Source organism: Oncorhynchus clarkii, chromosome 7 (genome assembly GCF_045791955.1).
Source record: "Oncorhynchus clarkii lewisi isolate Uvic-CL-2024 chromosome 7, UVic_Ocla_1.0, whole genome shotgun sequence".
Lineage (NCBI taxonomy): Eukaryota > Metazoa > Chordata > Actinopteri > Salmoniformes > Salmonidae > Oncorhynchus > Oncorhynchus clarkii.
The window spans coordinates 24,193,667-24,218,965 of record NC_092153.1 but is presented as its reverse complement, the minus strand read 5'-3'; the positions used below and the strand labels follow the sequence as shown (position 1 = coordinate 24,218,965).

The 25,299-nt window shown below is 44.0% G+C and overlaps 1 protein-coding gene across 2 annotated transcripts in view; it reads left to right on the top strand.

Annotated features, from left to right (window-relative positions):
• Nucleotides 1–25,299, top strand: part of LOC139413092 (B-cell CLL/lymphoma 9 protein-like) — a 55,892-nt gene that overhangs the window by 11,338 nt on the left and 19,255 nt on the right. Inside the window, exon 3 of one of the 2 annotated variants that reach the window (XM_071160144.1) lies at nucleotides 7,018–7,093. The gene's annotated coding sequence lies outside the window, so the exon portion shown is untranslated. Of the gene's footprint in view, nucleotides 1–7,014; nucleotides 7,094–25,299 lie in introns of both variants that reach the window. The other variant, XM_071160145.1, reaches the window with a different exon arrangement.

Sequence of the window (25,299 nt, the reverse complement as noted above, 5' to 3'; positions counted from 1 at the left end):
ATTTGCTATTGACTGGTTGATTGTTTAGCAACAAAACCGACGTGTGCGCAACTCTGGTACAAAACAGGCGGTTGGCAGAGCTTGTTGAAAACATGTAAATTATATTAAGTCTCCAATGTTTATTGAAAACGAGTACATTTACACAATGAGCACTTGTCTCTCAAATACGTCGTTACAGTTGTTGGTTAGCTAGCTAGTGAATTTGAGCCATATTAGCATTGACATGAAATCAGTCAACGCCTCCGAACAAGACACATGACCCACATACAGTTGAAGTCGGAAGTTTACACTTAGGTTGGAGTCATTTACTCGTTTTCCAACCACTCCACACATGTCTTTCCTTGACATCATGGGAAATTCAAAAGAAAAAGATTGTAGACCTCCAAGTCTGGTTCATCCTTGGGAGCAATTTCCAAACGCCTAAAGATACCACGTTCATCTGTACAAACAATAGTACGCAAGTATAAACACTATGGGACCACTCTGCCATCGTACCGCTTAGGAAGGAGACACGCTCTGTCTCCTAGAGATGAACGTACTTTGGTGCAAAAAGTGCAAATGAATCCCAGAACAACAGCAAAGGACCATGTGAAGATGCTGGAGGAAACTGGTACAAATGTATCTATATCCACAGTAAAACGAGTCCTATATCGACATACCCTGAAAGGCCGCTCAGCAAGAAAGAAGCCACTGCTCCAAAGCTGTCATAAAAAAGCAAGACTACGGTTTGCAACTGCACATGGGGACAAAGATCGTACTTTTTGGAGAAATGTCCTCTGGTCTGATGAAACAAAAATAGAACTGTTTGGCCGTAATGACCGTCGTTATGTTTGGAGGAAGAAGGGGGGGGGCTTGCAAGCCGAAGTACACCATCCCAACCGTGAAGCACGGAGGTGGCAGCATCATGTTGTGGGAGTGCTTTGCTGCAGGAGGGACTGGTGCACTTCACAAAATAGATGGCTCCATGAGAAAGGAAAATGATGTGGATATATTGAAGCAACATCTCAAGACATCAGTCAGGAAGTTAAGGCTTGGTCGCAAATGGGTCTTCCAAATGGACAATGACCCCAAGCATACAAGTACTTCCAAAGTTGTGGCAAAATGGCTTAAGGACAACAAAGTCAAGGTATTGGAGTGGCCATCACAAAGCCCTGACCTCCAGCCTATAGAACATTTGTGGGCAGAACTGAAAAAGTGTGTGCGAACAAGGTGGCCTACAAACCTGACTCAATTACACCAGCTCTGTCAGGAGGAATGTGCCAGATTTCACCCAACTTCTTGTGGGAAGGTTGTGGAAGCTGCCAGAAACGTTTGACCCAAGTGAAACAATTTTAAGCAATGCTACCAATACTAATTGATTGTATGTTAACTTCTGACCCACTGGGAATGTGATGAAAAAAATAAAAGCTGAAATTAATAATTCTCTGTACTATTTTCTGACATTTCACATTCTTAAAATAAAGTGGTGATCCTAACTGACCTAAGACAGGGCATTTTTACTAGGATTAAATGTCAGGAATTGTGAAACACTTACACCTAAGCCAAATAACTTGAGTTTATGTAAACTTCAACTGTATAATGCCTCTATCACACAGACAGTGTTTTTGCGCAAAACGGTACAAGGTATCATCATCTGGTTATGTGTGCAACAAAAGTTCAACATTCAGCTTCTACTACCATTTCTGTCAAGCCGCCTACGCGTACAGTTTGATGCATTTGTTCAATAAATCCAATGTATGCGCCACACAGAACGTACTACAACTGCCTCTGCAACGCAATGCTGCAAGACAAACGCAGTGTGCCATTGGAAATTAATGTACTGCAGGGAAATGTAGTCATGTAACATAAGAAAAGAAGGGAGCCCACATCTTTAATGTGTTTTTTATTACTACCAAATAACTTACAAGTGCAATTATTTTGTAAATGCTGGTGTTAAATTCAATAAACAAAGTTTTAAAAAATATTGTTTTAAAGAAATGAATGTACTTCTGGTGTACCAACGTGCCTGCACTGTTGGTGTGATCGAGGCGTCAGTCTGACGAAAAGTGCGCAGACGCAGGGCGAGCTATAAAAGAGGGGCGCAAACTGATCTTCTCCCCGTGTGATCACTAAATAATGGTGTATGTTCTCGTATCGAAATGACGACTGGGCACAGATGGCGTCCTACAAATAGAATATCAGAGTTGAGAGCGTGATAGCAGACGCTTCATCCAATATCAGGTGTGACAGCTCTGAGCAGCCAGCCACATCCCCCAAACCAGCCATTAGCCAATTTAGCCGCTTCTCTCCGTCCGTTCCTTCTGCGCGTGATAGCAAGCTGGGGTGTGCAGACCGTGATGGGTTTTCTGTTACCTTTGTTTAATTATTGGAGTGGCTCAGAGCGCGAGCGAAGTGGGTACGTTTTTATTTTCGACTGTAAGAACAAACAGACCAGTCTGACTAAACTTCGCTGTCACACAGCCTCTGAAAGCCACTGCCATAGATAGACAGGGATGAAAACTTGTCACTTTAAAGGCGATTTATTTGCCCGTTTTGATCTCAAAATAGGTCACCCACGCGAAGAACGGCAAAAAAAATTGTGGCAAAGGGTTCAGACGCAGAGTTTATCACCCATAGAGCTAAAAAAAAAGAGAGACGCAAACAAATCTCCCTGTGTGGTCACTGCCTTCTCTCTCTAAATTAATGACAGCACATAATTCATCCCTACGTATTCTATTTGCAAGGACAGAGTTCAGAGCCTGATGTCAGAAATGTCATATCAGAATTAGTACTTCATCTGATATCAGCTGTGACAGCTGTGAGCAGCCAGCTGCATCTCCTAACCAGCCATTAGCCTACTCAGCCACTTTTCTCCGTCCATTCTTTCTGCGTATCTCCATCAGTTTAAAATGTTTATTTAGCTGCGATGGCGAGCTGGGGTGTGCAGACAGTGGTGGGGCGTCTGTTACAAATGTTTAAATATTGGAACGGCTCACAGTTCGAGCGTTTCTTTTCATTTCGCCTGTAAGGACAAGCAGGCCGTTTTTATATAATTCAATTAACCATGTTGCGGGCCGCTTTGATCCACTCACGGGCTGCAAGTGTTTAGTTTGAGTACAAACAACCTTGTTTAGAGCCATGTTACCTGGATAGCTAGCTAACAACATGGTACCTTGGCTATGCACAAATTTGGATGGCACAGGAAAAACAGAGATGGCCTACCGAAAGAAATGATCCATATGCCTAATCAATGTGGTTCTAAGATAAATCTGAACAAAATTCCTAAAATTCTTGCCTAACTTTTGGGAGCTCTGTGTGTGTGTGTGGGGGGGGGGGGGAAATAGAATGTGTGTGGGAGAAGGGAGGGAGTAAGTGAGGTGTGTAGACTGTGTAAAGTTGTCTGAAGAGTAGGCTAAAAATGGTTTCATATAGGCCAATATGAAAATGCAGATCATTATGCTTTGATATCCCCTACTACATTCCTCCTGCCCAATCACAGGTAGGCCTTTGGATATGAGCAAATCAGCTATTTTCAGCAGTAGCCTTTTCTATTATACAGTAAAAAGTGTGACGTTAAATTCAATGTGTTGTATTGAGTAGAGGTGTGACTATCAAGGAAACGGTTTTGTGCAAAAACATATAGAAAAAGGGAACATGCGTCCTGGGGGGGGGGACGGGGGGGGACTTGGTATAGTGATACTTGGCCTGGTAGTATGAAGAAGAAAAATGATAAACAATGTATGCACTCACAACTGTAAGTTGCTCTGGATAAGAGTGTCTGCTAAATTAAAATGTCAAATGTATCGTTGGTATTGTGACAACCCCACTCTTAAAATAGACACATTTTGTTGCTGTTTACACAGATTTTCTGCGCACACATTTTTGGTCTCCTTTTTTGGCCCCCGCCAGTTTGCGTCAACGGCACAAACCGATCTGGGACCAGGCTAGTTCAGGCCTAAGTCGAGGTCAAAACTATTTGGCCCGTAATACAGAGTAGAGCTGGGACTACTCGTTAGTATCGTGGCAAGGAAACAAAACACATGGTTTTAACTTATTTCGGAAAACAGCCCTAATGTTGAAAACAAACATGTTGTCAACCAGAGTCACATTTGATTTATTTCCCAAGCTATAGCACGCTATTTGATGCTGCGGGGTTTTAAAGGACCAAAAATGTCGGATCTGCGTGGTGTTTATGTTTTTGCCATGGACAAAATACACCGATACTGGTATCGTCACAGCCCCATGTCAGAGGGTGTTGCACAGGGTCAGGTCTACCACTGCATATGTTGGTAAAATGTTTGTGGGTCTGCTTGTCTGTTGAGGGGTATTTGTAGGGTTTTTGTTGGTAATAGGTTTAGTGGGGATGTGGGCTTTGGTTTGTCAGCAGCTTAATCTGTTTAGTGAGCTGTGTGTTTGTGTCTTTTGAGACTTCTGTCTTGTGTAGGGCTCGGACAGCAATCGGTTTACTGGTTTCGGCGTGAGTATCTCAGTAATGATACGTGTTTGTGTGTGTTGAGTCTGAGAGGGAGGCACATCTGCTGATCATGCTCCTCTCATTATGTATGAGCGATGCAGTGACACCCCTCCTCTCTGCCCCTCCGCTCTGCCGCAGTCAAGCCGTAATGCAACCCCTGTGACTGGGAAGCCTGATAGCCCTCTGCATTAATGTTTTCTATTTCCCCATCTGCTCATCAACGTTACTATTCCACGGATACGGTCTCGCTCCTGAGATCAAATCCCAATGCCCAATTCACTCTTCATATACACAGTCATTCAGTTTCTCTGGCTCGGGTTGAATACTGTTAGAGTGAATACAGACGAACAGGAACGTCGGGCGCACGCAGTAGATCACCCGCTTGGTGTCGGCGGCCAGTGCTGACTCAACATGCCGGACCGTCAAGTGATGAACAGATAATAACGTCCGATGTTCTGTGGTTGGAGACGATGGGACGGCCACCCGTTGCCCACTGCCGACATTCGTGTTGATCCGTCTTCGGATGCTGCCTTTCTTCCTCCGTTCCACCCCGTAGGTTTCATAGCTTACACCAATCCACCCGTGTCAGATCAGCCATGACTTCAAGGAAGGATGTATTTACACACCGCCTTCTTCTTTACGTCAAATGATATTTCTTACCTGCACGCTAGGAAACGTTTGGCTGTGGCTTTGGTATAGATTTCTGTGATCGTCTTGCTGGTTTGTGGGCCTTTTGTTCAGTTGGCGCTGTTGGTAGATCATCTTAGAACCATGATTGGCTGCAGATATTGTGACCTATTAACTGTGTGATGAGCTGACCCCGGCAGTGTTGGGGCCAATCAGGATGTCTTAACCCAGAAGTAGGGACAGCAGACCTGGGTCAAATACTTTCATACTTGAGCTGTGCTTAATGAAGTGTGCCTGCCTGGGTGCACTGTTGTTTTCATGTTGGTTTCAAGTTAGTGTCGGCTGCTACTCCTTGGCATCATACTGAACTTCCTGGTGGTGAAGGATTGCTTGTTTGGACACAGATGCACCGCACGCAAACGCAAGCACGCAGATGTGGCTTACACACACACACACACACAGAGCGTGTGCAGATTAGAGGAATTAAGTGAGTGTGCTGGCGCTAGGGCTGACCTGCTCCGGATGATCGTCTTGGGCTGTGCTGATGAGATTTTGGCCCTGGCCCCACAGCCACTGTAAGCAGATTAGCTCACCCGCTGAAAGGTGAACGCTGAACTGCCACGCTACTTTTGTCCGCACCAGTGCGTGTGTGGGAGAGAGTGGGGATTACATCATCTGACACTGCCGTCGCTCCATCGTGACTGAACAGCATCATGACTGAACAGGGCATGTTTTACATCTGACATGGGTGTTGATCCATCATGACCCAACAGCATCATGACCCAACAGCATCATGACCCAACAGCATCATGACTGAACAGCATCATGACTGAACCGGGCATGTTTTACATCTGACATGGGTGTCGCTCCATCATGACTGAACAGCATCATGACTGAACCGGGCATGTTTTACACCTGACATGGGTGTCGCTCCGTCATGACTGAACAGCATCATGACTGAACCGGGCATGTTTTACATCTGACATGGGTGTCGCTCCATCATGACTGAACAGCATCATGACTGAACCGGGCATGTTTTACATCTGACATGGGTGTCGCTCCGTCATGACTGAACAGCATCATGACTGAACCGGGCATGTTTTACATCTGACATGGGTGTCGCTCCATCATGACTGAACAGCATCATGACTGAACAGCATCATGACTGAACCGGGCATGTTTTACATCTGATATGGGCGTCGCTCCGTCATGACTGAACAGCATCATGACTGAACCGGGCATGTTTTATATCTGACATGGGCGTCGCTCCATCATGACTGAACAGCATCATGACTGAACCGGGCATGTTTTACATCTGACATGGGTGTCGCTTCGTCATGACTGAACAGCATCATGTGTTCATTTCAATATGATATGCGTTTAGTGTTCATTTCAATATGATATGCGTTCATTTCAATATGATATGCGTTTAGTGTTCATTTCAATATGATATGCGTTCATTTCAATATGATATGCGTTCATTTCAATATGATATGCGTTTAGTGTTCATTGCAATATGATGTGCATCTAGTGTTCATTTCAATAGATCTCTTTTTAAATTGCTGCAATGAGCAGGTAGACGAATGGGAAATGTAATTAACAAACCAATTAGAACGTCCGGTGGAGGTGTTCTGAAATTAGGATGAAATGTAATGGTTTAAATGACATTTAATGGTCTTCCCTTTTGATTTTCCTTCATGCTATTCCTAATCATGTATATTTGTACATGTAAATAGTCCTCATTCCTGCTATACTGAACCACTAGCTGTCTACGTGTTGTTATAGACTGCTAAATCGAGTTGCGTTATATCATGAAAAGGGGAGCCGCTCAAGTGCTTGCCCGTAGCTCTGTCTGCTAAGCCTGTGTGTGTGTGCCAGCCATGTTGGACAGTGTGTTGTTGTGATTTGAGAGATGTCCCTCTCTTTGTCTCCAGCAGCGTTGGGGATTTGACGAGCGCCGGCCCATTGCAATGCAGACATGGCCACGGCTATATCGTGACACAGAGGGACATGGTGAGTGCTACACACGCACAGACAAGCCGCTTGACTGCAGGGGGGGGGCGGGGCATTAGCCTGGTGAAGCAAGAGCAGGGGGGTGGAGGGGAGGGCGAGCAGTACAGGTTGGATGAGAGGTAGAGGTAGAGAGTAAGTGGTTGGTAGGGAGGGTACATTCAGTTCTCCTTTGCCTTTGTCCCTGAGGCACAGACACACCAGAGGCAGCACAGTGTACCGCACTCCCTGTAGTTAACTCCGTGGCTCAGGTGAACATTTTGCTTCGGGCCTCTTTCTGTGACATTGGCTCAAAGGCGCCTGCAGATTACTGGGTATCTAGATTAGAAAGCAAGATAGAGATCACACGATCTCAGAGTTAAGCGCTTTGACTTGGGCATCCTCTATGAAAGCAGTACAAGGAGTTAGTTTGAGGATTGTGATTTCTAAACAAGAGCTAGTTGCCTTGAACAGCAGTTCCCTGGAATGAGCCCCTGACGTCAACCATAATCAATTTCCTAGAAGAAAACTGGCAACAAAGAACTGTATGTTCAGAAGCTAAGCCTTCCTATTCTCCTCCTTCCTTGAACCAATCTGAGCATTCCCCCCCCCCCAGAGTATGTAATACTCACCTGAAGTTAAAAAGGATAGTTGGCTTTAAAATACATTTTAGCTTATTTTCGTCTTACATAGGCTGTCATTTCATCCAAGTCATTGGTTATTTAGCAATGGCCGGAATCCCCTGGCTAGCATTTTTGGAGCATGTTAGCAATGCTAGTGGAAACAGACTGTATTAGTTAGCGGAGAATTATAGCATTAGCTGCTCTTTAATTCCCAAATCACCATTTTATTATAATTTTTTTGGCTTTGTGAAACATTTTAAAATATGCTAATTTTGATCTAAAAGGATGTTTTAGACTCATGAGTAGCCATAGCCTTCTCCAGCTTTCATGTCTCGCTCATTCTGAATGAAGTGTTTTCAGTCTCATCTTATACCCACCGGTTAATGGCTGCGAGCAACCTTTTACATGCACACACTGAGCCGAGCCAGAGTCCCGTAGGAGTGTGTCGTCCTCCCGAGAGTGTGTCACGTGTCACGCTCCTTGAGCGCAAACTGTGGTTTTAAAGTTCACAGGGAGTGGAGGTGACACCGATGACATTTGTCAAGACTGACGGCAACCGTTAGCTAGTGAAACGGTTTGGTGTGATGCTAGTGTAGACAGACGGAACGGGAAGGAGGTTGGATGGACCGGCAGGCAGGCAGAAAACAGACTGACCGATGCTTTGCAGAATGACTTGGCCTTGTCTGTGTTAAGAAGAAGAAGAACCCACCCAGGATGGTCTTGAATCTGATGAAATGAAACTTTCTCAGTGTAGCACTCTTCTACACTTTGATCATACATTATTATTGTGCGTGTACATTTGTACACGTTTATGTATAGGAATGTGTGTGTTTATTCACACGCATGTGAAAAATGTACACGTTTTTGCCAGTTTTGAATCTGGAGATTTTGGCCAGGCTTCATTTTCATGTGTGTGAGCCTTTGTGCCTGTTGGCAGCCAAGCACATAACCAACAGAGGGAGAGTATAGGCTATGTCCTTACTACAGGAGGGCTGAAGGGAGGGGGAGAGAGTAGCAACTGATCAGTAGTGGCTTTGCTTCAAAATGGAATTGACATAATATGGCTGGTAGATGCTGGTGGGCACAGCCAGGGTGTATGTGGCCTGCGTGTGTGTACCCTATATGCCTGTGTGCCAGAAAAATGGGTCCTTCAGCAAGTTGAGATCTGTGTTTGTGAAACATCGGAGTGTAATTTGGGATCCATACTTTCCATTTTCCATTCATGCATGCATATTGCATAACCACCACCAGGTTACATGCACTCTATGAGATTTGTTGGTTGGACTAATTCTATCCAGCACCCCCCTGTTTCAGGATATTTCTGGAGTGCGCAGCACGTCTAGGGGGAGACTTCACACAGTTGCGTGATGTTTATCTGGTGCTTGGTAGGATAAAAATACATGATTTGGTGTCTTCGCGGCGGGTTTGTTTCGGAGCCCTCTTCAAGGTCAATTTGAGAGCGTTCATCTCTTCGCTGGGAGTATGGAAATGGGTGCTCTTTGAGAGAGGGCATGTTGCAACGCTTTGCACATCCCTCCAGCAATGCAAAAATAAATGTGAGTCTCTCCTGTTGACTCTCTTTCTTTTTCATTGACTCTGTCTCTACCCCTCTCTCGCTAACACAAACAGTTACACAGAGAAGGCTGTTAGAGTAAACCGCAAGCAGTTGCGGTTCATACAGGCATTTTAAGGAGACGCGTTAGCTATTAGCATGGAGCCCCTGTGGCACCACAGCAAAGCAGACTGCCGTAGAGGGTCTGTTCTTTCTTGTCTGTGTGAATGGCTCTCTGTTGCGCAGAGCTGGGCTAATAGTTTGTTTAAATTCTTCCAATTAGTTGCTATGATCGCTAGACTGAGACGAACCTGGCTAGTTATCGGTGGGAGAGGATGCCGGTTGGGTGAGCGCCTGTCCCTTTCTCCTCGTCTCCCTCCCTCGCTCCTCCTCCTCTTTCTCCTCGTTCTCCCGCTTTTCCTCTTTCTCTCTTTCCAATCTTCTTTCTCTTCCACTCCTTTTTCTCCCTCGTGTGCCCCTCTCCCTTTTCCCCTTTCTCTATCCTTTTCATACACTCGCTCTCTCACCATCATCACACAAAGTGTCAGCGATTTTGGCTTGTTTTCTGGTCCATTGCAGAGAGGGGCATTAGCCAATGCACTGTGACCTGACCCGACCCGGCCTTTTGAAGGCTGCCGCTGCACCACTCTGTAGTCCGGTTGTCATGTCCTCCTGTCCTGGCGCTGGACCAGCGGGCCTGCTAAACTGTGTCATCATCCCCGTTATTTAGTCCACCCAAGATCTCACAGTACAGGCCAAGGGAGGGAGCAGGAAACGCTGGTGCATTCTGGAATTTTAGGTTGGTTCCGTGAGGGAAGTGTGTGTGTGTGTGTGTGTGTGTGGGGGGGAGGTCGGTCAATGTTTGAATGAGACTGGTTGGGGAGGTTGTGGTCCCCCTGCCTCTTTCCCCTGCAGTGCTGGAGGCTGCCTAGCTAGTTTCCCTCTGCCCCTGGGGTAAACACAAACACGCAGCATGCATGCCTGCATTCACACATCATATTCAGTCAGACAGCTTTGATTCACAGCATGCTACGGTGTAGGTTTACTTCTAGATGATTTTTGGATGTTGAAGTGCCCAAATTGGGCTATTCAGTGTTTAAGGCGTCTTCTACTTTCTGAAGGAAATTCCATTTAGTCTGAAATGAAGGTGTAGGGTCCAGATCATTTGAAAACCCACTGTGTGTGTATCTTTCCCAGTGTGTGGGGGTGGGTGCTTGTCTGTTGAGCGGCACAGTGCACTCAAACACTCCCGAGTTGTTGTGCTGGGAGTCGTTCAGATTCAGATACCAGTGGCGTTGCCACGGCGACCGTGTGGGTGCACGCTCGTTAGTGAAGTGTAATGTCTCTGTCTTTCTCTCCCCGGCGCAGAACCTCGACTGACTCTATGCCTCTGCCTGTGCTTACCACACTCGAGTGGTGGAATGGAAACAGTGGCCTTATACAGACACGTGTCTCTGTCTTTTTTGAATATCATGAACATACTGTGTTTGGTAGGAGAGGGCAGGAGCCTTGCCTAGGGAAACTGGCCTGGGTTGTGTTCATTAGGCACGAAATGGACAAACGCTCCAGTGAAACGGAGAGGTACGATATTAACTTATCCAATAATATATGCTATGTTTTCCGTTGCATTTAAAAAATAAAAAAACCTGTGTGCTCTATTGAACACAACTCTGTTATATAGCTCTTGTCATTCATAATTGATGGACACACCAAGCCCACGTGTCTGCCTGTTAGAAATGTTTTGCAATGATGTGCTCTAATGAACAGAACCCTGTCATTGATGGGAGAGGTAGAGCTGTTCAAGGCTTGATACTGGTGAGCTCACCTCTCTCTTTCACATCCTCCCAACTGACTCCTCCTCTCTTTCTGGGTTTTGATGACCTAATTTTTTCCCCACTGCATACCCTGGAGGGCACGGAGGTGTTAGATATAGCAGGACCTCTACAAAACCTGACTCACGCACTCTGATACTGAGCCTGTTATGTCTGCTGAGACGTGCTCCCATTGCTGGGCCATATTCATTAGTGCACACCATAGCTAAACGTAGCAAGGTATGTCTTGCAACGAAAATTTGTTTCTTATTGGTTACCTTTTAAGTCCAGGTAGCTAGCTGCACACCGTTTCGGTCCATTTGCTTCCGATGTCAAGTGAATAGGACCCTGGTTTCCTGAGTCCGATCCCGTCCTCTTGTCACTAGATTATTAGATTTCACATGTAGTTTGCACGTCAAGGTTGGAGGGCTGTTGAAGTAGTTTACTGAGTAGTGTTCATCTTTAAGCTTTTTAGTCATCTCAGAAGCCAGAACCAAATATTCAATTGACTGGCAGCCAACTTTTTAGGATTGAGAGTTGTGATGTATGATATATCGGAATCAGACGATATTAGCCAAAAATGCCAATATCGGCATCGGCCCGATGTCTAGTTTAATGCTGATGTGCAAAACCGATGTCAAAGCGTATACCTATATAATGTAGGTACATGACTAGAGGTTGACCGATTTATGATTTTTCAATGCCGATACCAATTATTAGAGGACCAAAGAAATCCGATACCGATTAATCTGACAATTTTTTTTTTACAAATATTTTTTTAGTAATGACAATTACAACAATACTGAATGAATATTTATTTTAACGTAATATAATACATCAATAAAATCCATTTAGCCTCAAATAAATAATGAAACATGTTCAATTTGGTTTAAATAATGCAAAAACAAAGTGTTGGAGAAGAAAGTAAAAGTGCAATATGTGCCATGTATGAAAGCTAACGTTTCAGTTCCTTGCTCAGAACATGAGAACATATGAAAGCTGGTGGTTTCTTTTAACACGAGTCTTGAATATTCCCAGGTTTTAGGTTGTAGTTATTATAGGAATTAAAGGACTATTTCTCTCTATTCCATTTGTATTTCATATACCTTTGACTATTTGATGTTCTTATAGGCACTTTAGTATTGCCAGTGTAACAGTATAGCTTCCATCCCTCTCCTCACCGCTACCTGGGCTCGAACCAGGAACACATCGACAACAGCTACCCTCGAAGCAGCGTTACCCATGCAGAGCAAGGGGAACAACCACTTCAAGTCTCAGAGCGAGTGACGTTTGAAACGCTATTAGCGCACACCCCGCTAACTAGCTAGCCATTTCACATCGGTTACACCAACCTAATCTCAGGAGTTGATAGGCTTGAAGTCATAAACAGCGCAATGCTTGAAGCATTGCGAAGAGCTGCTGGCAAAACGCACAAAAGTGCAGTTTGAATGTTTACGAGCCTACTGGTGCCTACCATCACTCAGTCAGACTGGTCTATCAAACCATAGACTTAATTATAACATAATAACACACAGAAATACGAGCCTTAGGTCATTAATATGGTCGAATCCGGAAACTATCCTTCCGAAAACAAAACGTTTATTCTTTCAGTGAAATATGGAACTGTTCTGTATTATATCTAATGGATGGCGTCCCTACGTCTAAATATTGCTGTTAGATTGCACAACCTTCAATGTTATGTCATAATTACGTAAAATTCTGGCAAATTAGTTCGCAATGAGCCAGGCGGCCCAAACTGTTGCATATACCCTGACTCTGCATGCAATAAACGCAAGAGAAGTGACACAATTTCACCTGGTTAATATTGCCTGCTAACATGGATTTATTTTAACTAAATATGCAGGTTTAAAAATATATACATTGGGGCAAAAAAGTATTTAGTCAGCCACCAATTGTGCAAGTTCTCCCACTTAAAAAGATGAGAGAGGCCTGTAATTTTCATCATTTTCATCAACTATGACAGACCAAAATGAAGAAAATAAAATCCAGAAAATCACATTGTAGGATTTTTTATGAATTTATTTGCAAATTATGGTGGAAAATAAGTATTTGGTCACCTACAAATAAGCAAGATTTCTGGCTCTCACAGACCTGTAACTTCTTCTTTCTGTCCTCCACTCGTTACCTGTATTAATGGCACCTGTTTGAACTTGTTATCAGTATAAAAGACACCTGTCCACAACCTCAAACAGTCACACTCCAAACTCCACTATGGCCAAGACCAAAGAGCTGTCAAAGGACACCAGAAACAAAATTGTAGACCTGCACCAGGCTGGGAAGACTGATTCTGCAATAGGTAAGCTGTTTGGTTTGAAGAAATCAACTGTGGGAGCAATTATTAGGAAATGGAAGACATACAATACCACTGATAATCTCCCTCGATCTGGTGCTCCACGCAAGATCTCACCCCGGGGGGTCAAAATGATCACAAGAACGGTGAGCAAAAATCCCAGAACCACACGGGGGGACCTAGTGAATGACCTGCAGAGAGCTGGGACCAAAGTAACAAAGCCTACCATCAGTAACACACTACGCTGCCAGGGACTCAAATCCTGCAGTGCCAGACGTGTCCCCCTGCTTAAGCTAGTACATGTCCAGGCCTGTCTGAAGTTTGCTAGAGAGCATTTGGATGATCCAGAAGAAGATTGGGAGAATGTCATATGGTCAGATGAAACCAAAATATAACTTTTTGGTAAAAACTCAACTCATCGTGTTTGGAGGACAAAGAATGCTGAGTTGCATCCAAAGAACACCATACCTACTGTGAAGCATGGGGGTGGAAACATCATGCTTTGGGGCTGTTTTTCTGCAAAGGGACCAGGACGACTGATCCGTGTAAAGGAAAGAATGAATGGATGTATCGTGAGATTTTGAGTGTAAACCTCCTTCCATCAGCAAAGGCATTGAAGATGAAACGTGGCTGGGTCTTTCAGCATGACAATGACCCAAACACACAGGGCAACGAAGGAGTGGCTTCGTAAGAAGTATTTCAAGATCCTGGAGTGGCCTAGCCAGTCTCCAAATCTCAACCCCATAGAAAATCTTTGGAGGGAGTTTAACCTCTTACTTCTACCCCCTCCTTTTTCGAAAATTCTGTTAAAAATCGCGCAACTTTTCAGCGTCCTGCTACTCATGCCAGGAATATAGTATATGCATATGATTAGTATGTGTGGATAGAAAACACTCTGAAGTTTATAAAACTGGTTAAATCACGGCTGTGACTATAACAGATCGTGTGTTTCATTGAAAAACGCAAGAAAAACTGCTCTCTGAAAGCTAAAAATAATTTCTGCAATTCATACAAATTCCACACGATGGCGCCATTGTCCTCATTTTCAATTGAATTAATTGTTGGAAAATCCATCTATCTGGCATCCATTTTCCCAGTCTTGACCCGGATGTAGTTGATGAAGACATTATCAGCCATTGTTTTGCAAGTGAAGACCTATTGAAAATACATCGCCCTGTAATCATTTTGATAGATTATAAACGTTTACTAATACCTAAAGTTGGATTACAAAAGGATTTCGAAGTGTTTTGTGAAAGTTTATCGTCGACTTTTTTAATTTAAAAAAATGACGCAGCGTTTAAAAACGATGTTTTTTTCTGAATGACACAGCTTCCATACAAAGCTATTTTGGGTATATATGGACCGATTTAAACGAAAAAAAGACCCAATAGTGATGTTTATGGGGCATATAGGAGTGCCAAGAAAGAAGCTCGTCAAAGGTAATGAATGTTTTATATTTTATTTCTGCGTTTTGGGTAGCGCCGGCTACCGCAAAATCTGTTGTTTACGTGTCGTGCTGGCATTTTGGGGGGTGCATGCTATCAGATAATAGCTTCTCATGCTTTCGCCGAAAAGCATTTTAAAAATCTGACTTGCTGGCTAGGTTCACAACGAGTGTAGCTTTAATTCAATACCCTGCTTGTGAATTTTGATCAAAGATTGAGTTGTAACGAGTACATTTAGCATTTAGCGTAGTGCATTTGCATTTCCAGGGGCATACTTGAGACGTCTGCGTCTCAAGTATGGTCAAGAAGTTAAAGTCCGTGTTGCCCAGCAACAGCCCCAACATATCACTGCTCTAGAGGAGATCTGCATGGAGGAATGGTTCAAAATACCAGCAACAGTGTGTGAAAACCTTGTGAAGACTTACAGAAAACGTTTGACCTCTGTTTATTGCCAACAAAGGGTATATAACAAAGTATTGAGAAACTTTTGTTATTGACCAAATACTTATTTTCCACCATAATTTGCAAATAAATTCATTAAAAATCCTACAATGTAATTTTCTGGATTTGTTTTCTTCTCATTTTCTCTGTCATAGTCAAAGTGTACCTATGATGAAAATTACAGGCCTCTCATCTTTTTAAGTGGGAGAACTTACACAGTTGGTGGCTGACTAAATACTTTTTTGCCCCACTGTACTTTTGTGTATTGATTTTAAGAAAGGCATTGATATTTATGGTTAGGTACATGTTGGAGCAACGACAGTCCTTTTTCGCAAATGTGCACCACATCGATTATATGCAACGCAGGACACGCTAGATAAACTAGTAATATCATCAACCATGTGTAGTTATAACTAGTGATTATGATTGATTGATTATTTTTTATAAGATAAGTTAAATGCTAGCTAGCAACTTACCTTTGCTTCTTACTGCATTCGCGTAACAGGCAGGCTCCTCGTGAGGCAGGTGGTTAGAGCGTTGGACTAGTTAACCGTAAGGTTGCAAGATTGAATCCCTGAGCTGACAAGGTAAAAATCTGTTGTTCTGCCCCTGAACAAGGCAGTTAACCCACCGTTCCTAGGCCGTCATTGAAAATTAGAATGTGTTCTTAAATTACTTGCCTAGTTAAATAAGGTGTATTTAAAAAATATATTTTTAATAATTTAAAAAAATCAGCGTCCAAAAATTAAATACAGATTTCCAATTGTTATGAAAACTTGAAATCGGCCATTCCGATTAATCGGTCGACCTCTATACATGACATAATGACGACACTTAACATTTTGCGCTACACGTGCAACACAGCATTCCTAACCTAGCCCACAATGTCTGCTGTGTGGATCTAGCAGTCAACAAGTCTATCAGTCATTTGAAAGAGTAAGAACATTTCAGCGAGACAACTCAAAGGGGAAATCCATTAACGCCAAGATAATGGAATTCATTGCCCTTGACAATCAACCGTTCTCTGTCGTGGGTGATGTTGGCTTTCACCTACTGGTCGAGCAATGGTACACACTACCAAGTGCGCTATTTTTCAGATGTTGCCCTACCGGAGTTACACCGTAATAGCGTCACTGCTACAGTCGAAGTCGGAAGTTTTCATACACCTTAGTCAAATACATTTAAACTCAGTTTTCTTCCACTCCTGACATTTTAATCCTAGAAAAAATTCCCTGTCTTAGGTCATTTAGGATCACCACTTTATTTTAAGAATGTGAAATGTCATTTATTTCAGCTTTTATTTCTTTCATCACATTCCCAGTGAGTCAGAAGTTTATATACACTCAATTAGTATTTGGTAGCATTGCCTTTAAATTGTTTACTTGGGTCAAACGTTTCGGGTAGCCTTCCACAAGCTTCCCACAATAAGTTAGGTGAATTTTGGCCCATTCCTCCTGACAGAGCTGGTGTAACTGAGTCAGGTTTATAGGCCACCTTGCTCGTTTTTTCAGTTCTGCCCACAAATGTTCTATAGGCTGGAGGTCAGGGCTTTGTGAAGGCCACTCCAATACCTTGACTTTGTTATCCTTAAGCCAATTTGCCACAACTTTGGAAGTACTTGTATGCTTGGGGTCATTGTCCATTTGGAAGACCCATTTGCGACCAAGCTTTAACTTCCTGACTGATGTCTTGAGATGTTGCTTCAATATATCCACATAATGTTTCTTTCTCATGATGCCATATATTTTGTGAAGTGCACCAGTCCCTCCTGCAGCAAAGCACTCCAACAACATGATGCTGCCACCCCTTTGCCACCCTTTGGGATGGTTTTCTTCGGCTTACAAGCATCCCCCCTTTTCCTCCAAACATAACGATTGTCATTACGGCCAAACAGTTCTATTTTTGTTTCATCAGACCAGAGGACATTTCTCCAAAAAGTACGATCTTTGTCTCCATGTGCAGTTGCAAACCGTAGTCTGGCTTTTTATGGCAGTTTTGGAGCAGTGGTTTCTTCCTTGCTGAGCGGCCTTTCAGGTTATGTCGATATAGGACTCGTTTTAATGTGGATATAAACTCAGCAAAAACATCCTCTCACTGTCAGCTGCGTTTATTTTCAGCAAACTTAACATTTTTTAATATTTGTATGAACATAAGATTCAACAAGTTCCACAGACATGTAACTAACAAACACTTAATAATGTGTCCCTGAACAAAGGGGGGTTCAAAATCAAAAGTAACAGTCAGTATCTGATGTGGCCCCCAGCTGCATTTAAGTACTGCAGTGCATCTCCTCCTCATGGACTGCACCAGATTTGCCAGTTCTTGTTGTGAGATGTTACCCCACTCTTCTACCAAGTCACCTGCATGTTCCCGGACATTTCTTGGGGGAATGGCCATAGCCCTCCCCCTCCGATCCAACAGGTCCCAGACGTGCTCAATGGGATTGAGATCCGGGCTCTTCGATGGCCATGGCAGAACACTGACATTCCTGTCTTGCAGGAAATCATGCACAGAACGAGCAGTATGGCTGGTGGCATTGTCATGCTGGGGGGTCATGCCAGGATGAGCCTGCAGGAAGGGTACCACATGAGGGAGGAGGATGTCTTCCCTGTAACGCACAGCGTTGAGATTGCCTGCAATGACAACAGGCTCAGTCCGATGATGCTGTGACACACCGCCCCAGACCATGACAGAATCTCCACCTCCAAATCGATCCCGCTCCAGAGTACAGGCCCCAGTGTAACGTTCATTCCTTCTATGATAAACACGAATCCGACCATCACCCCTGGTGAGATAAAATCGTGACTTGTCAGTGAAGAGCACTTTTTGCCAGTCCTGTCTGGTCCAGCGACGGTGGGTTTGTGCCTATAGTCAACGTTGTCGCCGGTGATGTCTGGTTAGGACCTGCCTTACAACAGGCCTACAAGCCCTCAGTCAAGCTGTTTTCAGCCTATTGCGGTCAGTCTGAGCACTGATGGAGGGATTGTGCATTCCTGGTGTAACTCGGGCTGTTGTTGCCATCCTGTATCTGACCAGCAGGTGTGATGTTTGGATGTACCGATCCTGTGCAGGTGTTACACGTGGTCTGCCACTGCGAGGACGATCAGCTGTCCGTCCTGTCTCCCTGTAGCGCTGTCTTAGGCGTCTCACAGTACGGACATTGCAATTTTTTGCCCCGGCCACATCTGCAGTCTTCATGACTCCTTGCAGCATGCCTAAGGCATGTTCACACAGATGAGCAGGGACCCAGGCATCTTTCTTTTGGTGTTTTTCAGAGTCAGTAGAAAGGCCTATTTAGTGTCCTAAGTTTTCATAACTGTGACCTTAATTGCCTACCATCTGTAAGCTGTTAGTGTCTTAATGACCGTTCCATAGGTGCATGTTCATTAATTGTTTATGGTTCATTGAAAAAGCATGGGAAACAGTGTTTAAACCCTTTACAATGAAGATCTGTTAAGTTATTTGGAATTTTACGAATTATCTTTGAAAGACAGGGTCCTGAAAAAGGGACGTTTCTGTTTTTGCTGAGTTTAGATACTTTTGTACCTGTTTCCTCCAGCATCTTCACAAGGTCCTTTGCTGCTGTTCTGGGGTTGATTTGCACTTTTTGCACCAGCGGTATGAGCGGTATGACGGCTCTGGTGTTTATACTTGCGTTCTATTGTTTATACAGATGAACGTGGTACCAGATGAACGTGGAATTTGCTCCCAAGGATGAACCAGACTTGTGAAGGTGTACAAATATTTTCTTCTGAGATCTTGGCTGAATCATTTAGATTTTCCTGTGATTTCAAACAGAGGCACTGAGTTTGAAGGTAGGCCTTGAAATACATCTACAGGTACACTTCCAATTGGCTCAAATTGGCTCAAATTATGTCAATTAGCCTATCAGAAGCTTCTAAAACCATTATATAATTTTCTGGAATTTTGAAACTTGTTTAAAGGCACAGTCAACTTAGTGTATGTAAACTTTTGACCCACTGGAATTGTGATACAATGAACTATAAGTGAAATAATGTCTGTGAACAATAGTTGGAAAAATGACTTGTCATGCACGAAGTAGATGTCCTAACCGACTTAACCAAAACTAGTGTTAATGACTCCAACCTAAGTGTATGTAAACTTCCGACTTCTAAAAGATACACGTCTAATAACACTTTTTGACAATAAAGCGATGTGACATGTTAAATAAGCTTTTCATTTGACACGTCAAATAACTTAGTTCTATTATAGAATGTTGTGTGTTCTGAATTTGCACGTGGAAGCCAAGTGCCACCACTACTATCAGTAGTTCTGTCAAAGCTGTACAAAGAAAGTCTGCAAACACCGGCCTCGAACGATGTGTTTACAATACCGCATTGGCAATAAAGCATTATTTGTTCTACCACAACTTCTGGGGTAGCTAGCTAGCTTTAGCTTGGTATCTAGCTAGCACTAATACATCCAGCTTGAAAACAATGACCAGTATAAACTGCAGTCATTTTCATTACTCTTAGCAATGATTTAGGAATCCTTGTGAGTAAGTATTAGCTATGTTGCAACTTGTTGTTCGCCTATTGAAGTTGAACTTCAGTTCATGAAAATAAATAGCTAGCCAGCTACTTGACCCTGTTGCCCAAAGCTAATGTTATAAGCAGCCAGGTAGCTTCATCTGGCTAGTGAGGCTCAACCGGAACATGTTATTTATTTTATTTATTTTTTATTTCACCTTTATTTAACCAGGTAGGCTAGTTGAGAACAAGTTCTCATTTGCAACTGCGACCTGGCCAAGATAAGGCATAGCAGTGTGAACAGACAACACAGAGTTACACATGGAGTAAACAATTAACAAGTCAATAACACAGTAGAAAAAAGGGGAGTCTATATATACATTGTGTGCAAAAGGCATGAGAAGGTAGGCAAATAATTACAATTATGCAGATTAACACTGGAGTGTTAAATGATCAGATGGTTATGTACAGGTAGAGATATTGGTGTGCAAAAGAGCAGAAAAATAAATAAATAAAAACAGTATGGGGATGAGGTAGGTGAAAATGGGTGGGCTATTTACCAATAGACTATGTACAGCTGCAGCGATCGGTTAGCTGCTCAGATAGCAGATGTTTGAAGTTGGTGAGGGAGATAAAAGTCTCCAACTTCAGCGATTTTTGCAATTCGTTCCAGTCACAGGCAGCAGAGAACTGGAACGAAAGGCGGCCAAATGAGGTGTTGGCTTTAGGGATGATCAGTGAGATACACCTGCTGGAGCGCGTGCTACGGATGGGTGTTGCCATCGTAACCAGTGAACTGAGATAAGGCGGAGCTTTACCTAGCATGGACTTGTAGATGACCTGGAGCCAGTGGGTCTGGCAACTAATATGTAGCGAGGGCCAGCCGACTAGAGCATACAAGTCGCAGTGGTGGGTGGTATAAGGTGCTTTAGTGACAAAACGGATGGCACTGTGATAAACTGCATCCAGTTTGCTGAGTAGAGTGTTGGAAGCAATTTTGTAGATGACATCGCCGAAGTCAAGGATCGGTAGGATAGTCAGTTTTACTAGGGTAAGTTTGGCGGCGTGAGTGAAGGAGGCTTTGTTGCGGAATAGAAAGCCGACTCTTGATTTGATTTTCGATTGGAGATGTTTGATATGGGTCTGGAAGGAGAGTTTAGAGTCTAGCCAGACACCTAGGTACTTATAGATGTCCACATATTCAAGGTCGGAACCATCCAGGGTGGTGATGCTGGTCAGGCGTGCGGGTGCAGGCAGCGAACGGTTGAAAAGCATGCATTTGGTTTTACTAGCGTTTAAGAGCAGTTGGAGGCCACGGAAGGAGTGCTGTATGGCATTGAAGCTCGTTTGGAGGTTAGATAGCACAGTGTCCAAGGACGGGCCGGAAGTATATAGAATGGTGTCGTCTGCGTAGAGGTGGATCAGGGAATCGCCCGCAGCATGAGAAACATCATTGATATATACAGAGAAAAGAGTCGGCCCGAGAATTGAACCCTGTGGCACCCCCATAGAGACTGCCAGAGGACCGGACAGCATGCCCTCCGATTTGACACACTGAACTCTGTCTGCAAAGTAATTGGTGAACCAGGCAAGGCAGTCATCCGAAAAACCGAGGCTACTGAGTCTGCCGATAAGAATACGGTGATTGACAGAGTCGAAAGCCTTGGCAAGGTCTATGAAGACGGCTGCACAGTACTGTCTTTTATCGATGGCGGTTATGATATCGTTTAGTACCTTGAGCGTGGCTGAGGTACACCCGTGACCGGCTCGGAAACCAGATTGCACAGCGGAGAAGGTACGGTGGGATTCGAGATGGTCAGTGACCTGTTTGTTGACTTGGCTTTCGAAGACCTTAGATAGGCAGGGCAGGATGGATATAGGTCTGTAACAGTTTGGGTCCAGGGTGTCGCCCCCTTTGAAGAGGGGGATGACTGCGGCAGCTTTCCAATCCTTGGGGATCTCAGACGATATGAAAGAGAGGTTGAACAGGCTGGTAATAGGGGTTGCGACAATGGCGGCGGATAGTTTCAGGAATAGAGGGTCCAGATTGTCAAGCCCAGCTGATTTGTACGGGTCCAGGTTTTGCAGCTCTTTCAGAACATCTGCTATCTGGATTTGGGTAAAGGAGAACCTGGAGAGGCTTGGGCGAGTAGCTGCGAGGGGGGGGGAGCTGTTGGCCGAGGTTGGAGTAGCCAGGCGGAAGGCATGGCCAGCCGTTGAGAAATGCTTGTTGAAGTTTTCGATAATCATGGATTTATCGGTGGTGACCGTGTTACCTAGCCTCAGTGCAGTGGGCAGCTGGGAGGAGGTGCTCTTGTTCTCCATGGACTTCACAGTGTCCCAGAACTTTTTGGAGTTGGAGCTACAGGATGCAAACTTCTGCCTGAAGAAGTTGGCTTTAGCTTTCCTGACTGACTGTGTGTATTGGTTCCTGACTTCCCTGAACAGTTGCATATCGCGGGGACTATTCGATGTTAGTGCAGTCCGCCACAGGATGTTTTTGTGCTGGTCGAGGGCAGTCAGGTCTGGAGTGAACCAGGGGCTATATCTGTTCTTAGTTCTGCATTTTTTGAACGGAGCATGCTTATCTAAAATGGTGAGGAAGTTACTTTTAAAGAAAGACCAGGCATCCTCAACTGACGGGATGAGGTCAATGTCCTTCCAGGATACGTGTGGTGAAGCTAGCCACAATAAGGATTAGGCACAATAATGGAATTTGAGGTTTGCCTTCAAAATAAAAGTACCGCAGAAGGTTACAATTGGTTGAGTCATGCCTTATTTAGACTAGATAATGTTAAACAAGGTTGAAATGTGAAGCAATCAATGGGGTATCAGTCTACTCGGTGACACCCACAGAACACAATTGTGAAGAGTTTTTAGTAAAGGACCCTGGGACTAAACACCTCCCTCTGCAACTGGATCCTTGACTTCCTGATGACCCGCCCCCAGGTGGTAAGGGTAGGCAACAACATGTCTGTCACGCTGATCCTCAACACTGGGACCTTTCAGGGGTGTGTATTTAATCCCCTCCTGTACTCCCTGTTCACCCATGACTACGTGGCCAAACACAACTCCAACACCATCAAATTTGCTGACGACCCAACAGTGGTAGGCCTGATCACCGACAACGTCGACAGCCTGTAGGGGGGAAGTCAGAGACCTGGCAGTGTGGTGCCAGGACAACAACCTCTCTTTCAATGTGATCAAGACAAAGGAGCTGATTGTGGACTACAGGAAAAGGCGGGCCGAACAGGCCCCCATTAACATCGACGGGGCTGTAGTGGAGCGGGTTGAGCGTTTCAAGTTCCTTGGTGTCCACATCACCAATGATCTATCATGGTCCAAATGCACCAAGACAGTCGTGAAGAGGGCACAACAAAACCTTTCACCCTCAGGAGACTGAAAAGATTTGGCATTGGTCCTCAGATCCTCAAAGTTCTACAACTGCACCATGGAGAGCATCCTGACTGGCTGCATCACCGCCTGGTATGGCAACTGCTCGGCAACTGACCGTAAGGCGCTACAGAGGGTAGTGTGTATGGCCCAGTACATCACTGGGGCCAAGCTTCCTGCCATCCAGGACCTATTTTAATAGGCGGTGTCAGAGGAAAGCCCAAAAAATTGTCAGTCACCCAAGTCAGAGACTGTTTTCTCTTTCACTGCACGACAAGCGGTACTGGAGCGCCAAGTCTAGGACCAAAAGGCTCCTCAACAGCTTCTACCCCCAAGCCATAAGACTGCTGAACAATTAATCAAATGGCCATCGGACTATTACATACACCCCCCGATTTTTATATAACATTCCAACCTCGTTTAGCATGATCTATTAAATTATGGCATAATTCTACAATTTGTATTCATTTGCATCACTGTCAATGACATAATCTTATTTTGAAGGCTAACTGCAAAGTCTACTGTTGTGGCTAATTCTTATTGTGGCTAGCTTCACATAGATGGATCCAACCACCATTATTCAAATAAGAACTGTCTTATAAATTAGGGTTATTTTAGACGATGACACCTAGCTATATAGTTAGCTAGCTATAGCTACTGAAACAGATGTCGTTTTGCTATGTTTTTGGGGAAGAACATTGTCGGCATCCATGAGCTAGCTAGCTTTTTTTATGACCAGCACAGTAGGTGGGCGAGACAAGTTTACCCGCATCATTTACCCGCATCATAGCATACGTATCGATGAATCGTTGTGACACATGAAATACGAGTGATGGTGTAATAACTACGTAAAAAATATATGAACGCCTTTATTATATGATGTGCAGTCATATTCAGGTCCTGATTGGTCAACAAGCTTATTTGACACGTCAAAGCCTCAAACGGTGTATCTCCATAGAAATCCTGGTTGAGAATGAAACGACTGAACAAATTAACAAAGAAACAGCTCGGCAAGTAAGTGAAAAATTGGTTTTGATTACGTTTTACTGGTAGTGGGGACATACGTAAATGGCAGCAAAATACCTTTTGGTCAGTGTGGTGTGTGTGTGTGTAGCCTTTATTTAACTAGGCAAGTCGGCTAAGAAAAATTCTTATTTACAATGACGGCCAAACCCGGACGATGCTGGGCCAATTGTGCGCTGCCCTATGGGACTCCCAATCACGGCCGGATGTGATACAGCCTGGATTTGAACCAGAGAGTGTAGTGACGCCTCTTGCACTGAGATGCAGTGCCTTAGACCGCTGCATCAATGTGTGTGTGTGTTAACTGTACTAGAATGGTTAAAAGGCTGCTAAAATGTTAAATATCGGTTATTTGTATAGATTCTTTTTTTGGGGGGGGGGGGCAAGGAAAATATCGGGTATCGGGCAACAATGTCATATCAGTGGATCACTAGTTGAGAGTTAAGAAACTCTTGGTGATCGTTAAACTAATTTTGTGTTTTGATTGTGAGTCTAGTATCTGTCCAGCACTTTGAGATATCAGCTGATGTACGAAGGGCTATATAAAAAAAAATACATTTGATTGATTTGAATTGTGTTTTGGTGGTTGTGGCCAAGCTGAAGTTACAGCCTTATTTTCATTTGGATGATTCTCTCACTGGTTTCAGGCTCCCACCCTTTAGCCAGAGGTGGCTTATGGAACCACTTGCATCATCAGAGTATCTTGGAAGCTTTCCTGAATATTTTATGCTATCTTAACAGTGCAGCTTTATGGAGGAGTTTCTCATATCCCTACCTGGGGGTAGTGAGCAATACTTTAAAAAAAAAAGGAAATGTTTTATTCACACTGAGAATACACATTGACACCCACGTGCATACACACACACACACACACACACACCTATGCCTTCATTCACGAACCAGAACTAGCATGCTTACCAGTGCACACGGGAGACTAGCTCCTTCTCACATACACAGGCAGTGTCTGTATCCCAAATGACACCCTATTCCCTACACAGTGCACTACTTTTGACCAGAACTCTATGGGCCCTAGTCAAAAGTAGTGCACTATTTGGGGAATAGGGTTCCAGTTGGAATGTAGACCGTAACAAAAGGTGGGATTCTTCATTTCCACGTGCAGGGTTGTGGTTGTTGTTGGGGG